The following is a 9,888-nucleotide window of genomic DNA, read 5'->3' on the forward strand; positions in this document are numbered from 1 at the left end:
CTTGCCTAAAAAGATGGATAGTAATTTGAGTAGCCAGGACTTGAACTGGCACCCAATTGGAATGTCAGCACTGCAAGCCACAGCTCTACTTGCTACTCCACAGCATCGGCCCCCTAAATTCTTATGAGTATTGCTACACGATTGGAATTTATAATTGATAATGCTGAACAATTGAAACTGTCTTATTTACAATTGTAGGACTGGATATGGCAGTTCTACTTGAAGTAAAGTATGTAGCCTGCTTATTGTATGATTTTCGGAAAAGCATGTATTTATATATAACAGCAGATCTGTTAATCATTTAAAAGTGAATTGTCATGATTACCCAGATGTAAAGAATGCAATATGTGCTAATGAGTTAGCAGTCACAGACATTTAGAATTAGAGGGATTTTAGAACTTTTTCAATACTGCAGTTTTTATGAAAAACTAATAATTTTTTTTATTTGACAGGTAGAGTTATATACAGTGAGAAATCAGAAAGGTCTTCCTTCCATTGGTTCAGTCCCCAGATGGCTGCCACAGTTGGAGCTGTGCCCATCCAAAGCCAGGAGTCAGGTGCTTTCTCCTGGTCTCCCATCCGGGTGCAGGGCCCAAGCACTTGGGCCATCCTCTACTGCCTTCCCGGGCCATAGCAGAAAGCTGGACTGAAAGAGGAGCAACCAGGACTAGAACACTTTGCCCATAAGGGATACCAGCACCACAGGTGGAGAATTAACCAAGTGAGCCACGGCGCTGGCCCCCGATAAATTTACTCTTAACAAAATATCAAAATATCTTATTTAGTATAAAGTTAGTAGTGAAAAGAGACTACCTTGTTGAACACAGAAATTTGAGATTATATTTCTTGGTATTAATTTGCATCTTAAGGCTTATTGCCTAGTTTACTTCAATATTTCAATCTAATATTACTAATAATATCTTGTACTTAGTGGTTCACTGTGTGCCAGACAATATTCTTTTGATTTTTTAAAAGATTTATTTATTTATTTATTTGGAAGTCCGAGTTACACAGATAGTGAACAAGAGGAAGAGAGAGAGTTCCTCCATCTGCTTTTTCACTCCCCAGATGACCTAAAAGGTCAGAGATATGCCAATCTGAAACCAGGAGCCAGGACCTCTTCAGGGTCTCCCATGCAGATTCAGGGGCCCAAGGACTTGGGCCAACTTCCTACTGCTCTCCCAGGCTATAGCAGACAGCTGAATGGAAAATGGAGCAGCCTGGACTTGAACCGGCCTCCATATGGGATGCCCCCACTGCATCTACACTAGCTACACCACAGCACTGGCCTCAAGACAATGCTCTAAAATGATGCATTAATTATTCCCAAATATTGAAAAGTGGCATGGTACACATTTGAATGTGTTGTTTTGTACTAGTTGTAGAAAGAGTTTAAAATATATTTAGATTTAAAAATGTAAGCTTTGATCTAAAGGTTTACTTTCCCTTAAGGTGCCTGTTTGGAAACTGAGAGATCATTGAAGTCTCAAGATAGAGTACAACTGATCTTATCCAAGCCTCCTTTATCACATGAGGATGCTAAATGCCAAGCCCAGAGAAGTAAAGTGAATTGTTCAAGGTCACATAGGTAAGTTGTGGCAGGGATAATTCTGTATTAGCATTAGGTATCCTGATACATAGGCCACTGTTCTGTCAATTTTGTACTCCTTCTGGAGTTAAAGATTCTAAGTTGTGGAAAATTGAATTTGGAAATTTAGTGGTTGCTATGTTGTTATGGTGAGAAATTTCTGTGTATAGCTATGAGTTGCTTAAATTTTATTCAATATATTTTTCTAGTATGTTTGCTATTTATTTGAAATGTATAACAAATAGCTTCATCTATTTGCCAAAAGAATTTTTTAAAGATTTATTTATATTATTTGAAAGTCAGAATTACACAGAGAGAGAAGGAGAGGCAGAGAGAGTGGTCTTCCATTCACTGGTTCACTCCACAGTTGGCCTCCATGGCTGGAGCTGTGCTGACTGGAAGGCAGGAACCAGGAGCCTCTTCCTGGTCTCCTATGCAGTTGCAGGGGCCCAAGGACTTGTACCATTTTATAGTGTTTCCCAGGCCATAGCAGAGAGCTGGATAGGAAGTGGAGCAGCCAGGTCTTGAACTGATGCCCCTATGGAATACCAGCACTGCAGGTGGCAGCCTCACCCACTATGCCACAGTGCCAGCCCTTGCCAAAAGAATTTATAGAAGCTATTCCATATATACACTTCACAATTATTTAGTTACTTGACATGAACTATCCCTGCATATTTGAAAATTTTGAATGGTATCACTTGGGTTTTAAGAATGTTATATTTTAGGTCTCTTAATATTTTTAGTGATGATGTTTTAAAGGCCCTTCCTGTTTTATGAAAAATGATAAGGATTTTGTTTTACAATGGCCATAGTATTACTACTTAAAGCAATAGATTAAATAACACTTTTAAACAAAGTCATTTAATACTAAATTCTAACACACTGGTATATTTTAAAGTGAGAAACTGGATTTCTTTCAGATATTCTAAAGAAGAATGATAATCAAAATTGAAGACATCTACAGTTTTTAATCACTTGTTTTAAATATTGGTCATAATGGTCCAATTTTGAGTTTAATTTTAATTAGCTTTTAAATGATTCAATATGTTTTATAGAAAAAATTCGGAGAACATAATTATATACTCAACCTCCCTCCCTTCTTTTTCCTTCTTTGTCATTTTTTTTAGCTTATGAAATGACATTTTCAGTTTACATTACATTAAAAACGGTTGTTGAATCAAGGGACAAGTTTAACAGGCAAAAAGCAAAAAGATCGTAATTTAGAGGGAATACAGACAATGGCTCTAAACAATATTTGAATATCACATCTAAACAATATTTGAATAAATTGATAAATATTTTAATTTCTCCTACTAAAATGCTCAAAGTCTTTAATTATTTATCAAATATTAGTGCAAAATTATGGATTTAAATGATCCCAAAAAGTGATGAATTTTTGTGTAATAAAGTCCAATTTTTGTCAAGGCTTTTTGACAGTCTCACAGAAAACTTATGTTTGTGAATGGGAAGAATAATACCAAAATATCCATACTACCAAAAGCAATTTGCAAATTCAATGCAATCCCAATCAACATACCAACGATGTTCTCAGAGCTAGAAAAAATGATGCTAAAATTCACATAGAAACATGAGAGATGCTTAACATCTAAAGCAATATTATAAAGCAAAAAAAAGCTGGAGACATCACACCATATTTTAAGACATATTACAGGGGTCAGCACTATGACAAAGCAGGTAAAGTCACCGTCTGCAGTGCTGGCATCTCATATGGGTGCCAGTATGTTTCCCAGCTGCTCCACTTCTTATACCCCTCTCTGGTATAGCCTGAGAAAAAAGTAGAAAATGGCCAAAGTCTTTGGGCCCCTGCACCTGCATAGAGACCTGGAAGAAGCTCCTGACACTTGGATTCAGATCAACAGAGCTCCGGCCATTGTGGCCATTTGGGGAGTAAACCAGTGGATGGAAGACCTCTCTCTCTCTCTGCCTCTACCTCTCTGTAACTCTGCCTTTCAAATAAATATACTGCAAAAAAAAAAAAAAAGAAGAAGAAGTGTTAGCACTGATATAATAACAGACACATAGTTCAATGGAAAAGACTTGGTAGCATAGAAATAAACCCAAATTTCTACCAGCAACTCATATTTAACAAAGGAACTAAAATGAACTGGAGAAAGAAGAATCTCTTTCACAAGTGGTGCAGAGGAACTTGATTATCCATATGTAGAAGCCTGAAAAGAGACTCCAACATCTCTTACACTATGTGAAAGTGAACTCACAGTGAATTAAAATGTAATCATAAGACCCAAACCCAAGTAAACATAGGGAAACTCTAAATATTGTCAACACACAATAGCTTTTGGGTAAGATTCCAATAGCAATAGTCACAAAAATAAAAACAGAGACATTTGAGTATATCCAACTAAGATACTTCTTCACAACAAAGTAAACATCAGAGTGTAGATACAATGAACAGATGGCAGGAAAAATTAAAACTCTGAATGTTTACAGATTTCCAGAACATTTACATGAATTGGAAAAACTCCAAAAAATACAGTGAAGAAACAGGCAAGGATCTGAATAGACATTTCTCAGAAGAAATGTAAATGGTCAAAACATGTGAATATGCCCGATGTCACTAGCCATTATGTAAATATAAATCAGAACACCATATCAGTCTCCAACACCTGTGGGAGAATACAACACTCAGGTGTTTGTGTGTGCAGCAAGTGGGTTTAGAGGACCCTGTTCACCTCTGGTGAGCAGAGTCTACAGGGAGGTAAAGAAACCTTACTGCGCAGGGGCATGCAAATCTTCTCTGTATCGTTCCAATTTTAGTATATGTGCTGCTGAAGCGAGCACATGTGCTGCCGAAGCGAGAAAGAGATGAAAAGAATTTATCTCAACTAGCCACTAATATTCAAGAAACAAGGTCTTCAGGAAAGCCAACTCAACTGACATTTTCATGTCATTGTTAAATAAAGGAAAAATTATCTAGGTTCAGCAATACGTAGTTTATAAGAGAAAGACTACAGAGTAATTTCCTTGGCATAGAAATAACTTTGTCTTTTTTTTTTTTTATCTATGAGGGCTTGCTATCACCACCACACACCCACATCCCATATACAAATGTCTGGCTTGAGTGGTAGCTTCTCTGCTTTGAGGCAAGTTTCTGCTAGTGTGCACCCTGGGAGGAGACGGAGGATGGCAGAAGTGCTTGGGTCCCTGCACCCAAATGGGACATCCAGAATGAATTCCCAGTTCCTGGTTTTGGCTTGGTCAAGCTTTGGCTATTGCAAGTGTCTGGGGAGTGAAGCAGTGGTTCCCTCTTCCTGTCACTCTGCCTTTCAAATCAATAACTGTTGTTGGTAATGACTAATAATGATATTCACTGATTGTCAAATTTTGAATCTATTAATTATAGACAATTTCTCTTTGTATTTTTAAACTTTCATAATGTTCTGTAGCCAATTTCATCACTAGAAATAAAAACTTTTCCTCAAAAAAAAAAAAAAGAAACCTTACTGCTTTCCTAATGTGCTTATTAAGTTCTTGACCAGCGCCTGTTAGTCTTGCCACAAACTTTCTAGTCTTACTACTTTCCTTCTTCTTCTTCTTCTCTGTGACTTGTAAAATAGTATACATTCTATATACTGTGGATACTTTTGATTTATTTTATTCCTTCGGTCTCCTATGAAGTTCCTCCACAAAAGCACAGCCCTCAAAATATTCATTCATTTATGCAGTCTGCAGATTTCATGAGCTACTAAATTCCAAGTAGTATGTTAAAGGCAAGATCTGGGCCTAAGAGAAAAGTGGTCTAAATTCTGTGCCTAGAAGAGGATTTGGGACATAGTAGAACTTCAGTGAAGTGCTATGTGAATGACATGCACTCATTAAATGAGTAATCTAAAGCATACACTTCATTTAAGCAACACAGCAGCCCTACTCACCTCAGGTAGAGCAATTGAGAGGAATAATGTGAACAAAAATAAGACATCAATAAGTTGAATAATAACAGAGAAAAAACAAAATGAGATAGATGCCAACATTACTGAGCTATTTTTGAGGAATTAAATTGATAGAGGGGCTGGCATTGTGGCCAAGTGGGGAAAGCTGCAATCTGTGAGGCCAGCATAACATCTGAGTTCCACTTTGAGTTTAGGAATCTCCACTTCCAATTTAGCTCACTGCTAAACACCTGGGAAACCAGCAGAAGATGGACGAAGGACTCAGGTCCTTGCCACTCATGTGGGAGACTTGGATGAAGCTCCTGACTCCAGCATGCCCCAGGCTCAACTGTTGAAACTCTCTGGGGTGTGAGCCAGCAGATGAAAGCTATCTATGTCTTTCCCTCTCTCTCTAAATCCACCTTTCAAATAATAAAGATTTAATAAACAAATTAACTGATTTCAAAATACACAAAAACATGAACAATACTATATCATTTTTATGCCAAACTGATAAAAAATAACAAATGCTAGAGAGCACATGGGAAAAGAAAACCACCATATATGGTAGGTGAAAACACAAGTTAGTACAGATGTTATGCAGAACAGTATGGTCATTCCTTAAAAAGGATAAAAATTGGGGCTGGCGCTGTTGTGCAGTGAGTTAAAGCCCTGGCCTGAAGGGCCAGCATCCCATTTGGGTGCCAGTTCTAGTTCCAGCTGCTCTTCTTCCAATCCAGCTCTCTGCTATCTCCTGGGATAGCAGTAGAAGATGGCCCAAGTCCTTGGGCCCATGCACCCATGAGGGAGACCCAGAGGAAGCTCCTGTCTCCAGGTTTCAGAATGGCATAACTCTGGCCTTTGTAGTCATCTGTAGAGCGAACCAGCTAATGGAGGACCTCTCTGTGTCTCTACCTCTATTGTAACTCTTTCAAATAAATAACAAAAATTAAACTAAGATAAAAATTGACCTACCATGTGAGAGTTATCTTGCTCTTGGCTATATAGAATAAGGAAATTTTATTAGAAGGAAAGGAGGAGAGCATATCAAAGATACAGCAATTTTCCCATAACACAGCCACTATAACACAGTTCACTGCAGCCAGGATGTGAAACCAATCTAGCTGTCCATCAGTGAAAAACAATGGACAGGGCAACCTCTTTTAGATACAAAAAAAGAACAAAATATTATTAAATTAATTGAAATAAGCCAGAAGCAGGAACACAAATGTCACCTGGTCCTTGTCGCATGTGGAAGTGAAAGAAAATAATGGATCTGAACACAGAACTGTGATTACTAGAGGCTGAGAAGGGAAGCAGCTAGGGATAGAGGGGAATTGGATAATAGGTATCAAAAATCAAAGAGGCAGAAAGAACTTCTGGTGTTCCATAATATAATGAGATGACTACATTCAACCATATTAGGTTCTGTGTAAAGAACTGAAGGAGAGGAGCTGGTAGTCTCAAATCATGGAGAAGAATTAGAAACTGTAGTTGCTTGGGGGCCAGCATTGTGGCACAGTGGGCTAACACCCTGGCCTGAAGCACCAGCATCCCATGTGGGTACCAGTTCTAGTCCTGGCTGCTCCTCTTCTGATCCAACTCTCTGCTATGGCCTGGGAAAGCAGTAGAAGATGGCCCAAGTCCTTGGGTCCCTGCACCCAAGTGGGAGATCTGGAAGAAGCTCCTGGTTCCTGGAATCAGATTGGCAGAGCTCCGGCCATTGTGGCCATCTGGGGAGTGAACCGGCAGAGGAAGACCTCTCTCTCTCTCTGCTGCTACTTCTCTCTGTAACTCTGTCTTTCAAATAAATAACTCTTTAAAAACTTAATAAAACTGTAGTTGCTTAGCTTGATCACTTTTTACTGCATAAATGTGTGCAAATATTGCACTACACCCTGTAATAATGCATGACTAGGACACATTAATCACAAATTATTTCAATGAAATTTTAAAAATTAGAAGCATTTCTTTATATTAACAATGAACTATTTGAAAATGAAATTAGAGAAACATTTCCATGCATAGCAGCATAAGAACCAGGAACCAATGTCTTCAATGTTATCAGTGATGAATCAGATTCACAGCCCCCAGCACTCAGTTTTTGCCATATACTTTACCATGGCAATTGTGGGCATATAGTAGTAAATCAATGGACAGGAATCCTTTGTCTCTAAATCTGCTAAATAAATAAACAAGGAATTCATCAAAGAAAAAGAGATATCAATTTGGATGCCAGGCACAAAAACACATGCACTTGAGCTATCCTCCAGTTTGTGATGCCAACAAATCTTTCAGACATGTTACATTTTCAGAGACTTTTCTGTAATCTTGCTAAGCTTTCTGGAAATCTGCCTTATAGCAAAGGGTTTCCCAATTCCATTACACTCATGATATTTCTTTTGTGTGATATATTAGTTTACCATCTAGAGATAATTTATGGTACAAAACTTTTCTATGCATGCATGTTTTCTCATTTGTGAGTCTATTCATGGGAATTGAAGACTGATTTATAACAGAAATACATTTTCCAAATTCATTGCATAGACTTTTGTTCCTTATGAATTCTCTGAAGTCTGTTGATGTCTAATTTCTGGCTAAAGGTTTTATTGTATTTACAGCATGCAAAGACTATCACCTTTTGTGAATTCTGTGTCTATACAAGCCTGAAATAAAGAAAATGTTTTTGCACAATCAGTATACGCCTAAGAAACCACCTGTGTCAATTCTCTGATGTACCATTGACTTCTGACTCTAATAATATTTATAAGCTTTCTCCTTTACATGAGTCTCTGTTGGATAGGATGTGATTTCCAGCAAAAGGTTTTGTCACAATACTTACATGAATTTTGGAGAAAAGCTCTTCCACATTCATTATATTGTTAAGGTCTCTCCCTTGTTCAAATTCCATGATGGATTATGAGGCATTACCTATGTGAAATGACTTTCTCACATTTATTTCATTCATTAGATATATATGTTGTGCATTCTGATATAAGGAGAGATTTGGGCAGAGCTTTCCAACACTCATTACACCCATAAGGTTTCTCTCCCACGTGAATTCCCTGTTGTCTTATGAGGTATGGCTTCTAATTAAAGGGATTTTACTTTCAAAGGAGTTTTTCCCTATATGAATTTGATGATGTACAATGAGGGCTGAATTATGGTAAAAGGCTCTGAGTCATTACATTCATAAAATTGCTCCCCATGAGAATTCTTTTATGTTTGATGAGGTCTGATTTGCACCACAAAGGCTATTCACATGTATTATATTCATGCATTTCTCCCCTTGGTGAATTCTCTAATATTTCATGAGATATAACTTGCACAAAAAGGTCAAGTAGAAAATTCCCTGTGTGGATACTCTGATATCTTATGAGTTATGAAGTACAGCAAAGAGGCTTTCCACCATCCTTCCATCCATAAAACCTACCTAAATTGAGCAACAAAGATATAGAAAACCTAAACACACACATAACCAGATGGAAATGATACCAGTAATAAAGACCATCACTACCAAGAAAACCCCAAAACTGGAAGGCTTCACTGCTGAATTCTAACAGACATTTAAAGCACTAACTGCAATTCTTCTCAAGTTATTCAAAACAATTGAGAGAGAGGCGATTCTCCCAAATTCTTTCTATGAAGCCAACATCACCTTCATTCCTAAACTTGAAAAAAGTGCAACAAAGAAAGTAATTATAGACCAATTTCCCTGATGAACATACATGCAAAGATCTGCAACAGAATTCTGGCCAATTGAATCCAACAATGCATCAGAAAGATCATCCACCCAGACCAAGTGGGATTTATCCTTGGTATGCAAGGATGGGACCAAAGGCTTTTCCACAGTCATTTCATTTATAAGCTTTCTCCATGGTGTGAAGGCTCTGATACTTTCTGAGGTTTGACTTCTCAGCAAAGGTTTTTCCACAGTCATTGCAATCATAAGGTTTCCCCCAGTACAAATTGTCTGATGCTTTGTGAGCTTTGATTTCTCAGCAAAGGCTTTTCCACAATGATTGCATTCATAAGGTTTCTCCCCTCTGTGAATTCTCTGATGATTTATGAGGTTTGCCTTCTGGCCAAAGGATTTTCCATAGTAATTGCATTCATAAGGTTTCTCACCTGTGTGAATTCTCTGATGATTTATGAGGTTTGCCTTCTGGCCAAAGGATTTTCCACAGTCATTACATTCAAAAGGTTTCTCACCTGTGTGAATTCTCTGATGATTTATGAGGTGTTTCTTCTGGCCAAAGAACTTCCCACAGTCATTAGATTTGTAAGATTTCAACCCTGTGTGAATTCTCTGATGTCTAATGAGATCTGACTTCTGGTGAGTGGTTTCCACACAATCATTACACACATGAGGGTTTTCCACAATATGAG

At 37.8% G+C, this 9,888-nt stretch overlaps 1 pseudogene; it reads right to left on the reverse strand.

Moving 5' to 3' along the window:
- Positions 1-4,343: 4,343 nt before the first annotated feature.
- LOC149121655 (U6 spliceosomal RNA) lies at positions 4,344-4,411 on the reverse strand (annotated as a pseudogene).
- Between the last annotated feature and the right edge of the window lie 5,477 nt (positions 4,412-9,888).

The sequence above is a fragment of the Oryctolagus cuniculus genome, chromosome 16, assembly GCF_051225735.1.
Source record: "Oryctolagus cuniculus isolate XC-2025 breed Fujian yellow rabbit chromosome 16, ASM5122573v1, whole genome shotgun sequence".
Lineage (NCBI taxonomy): Eukaryota > Metazoa > Chordata > Mammalia > Lagomorpha > Leporidae > Oryctolagus > Oryctolagus cuniculus.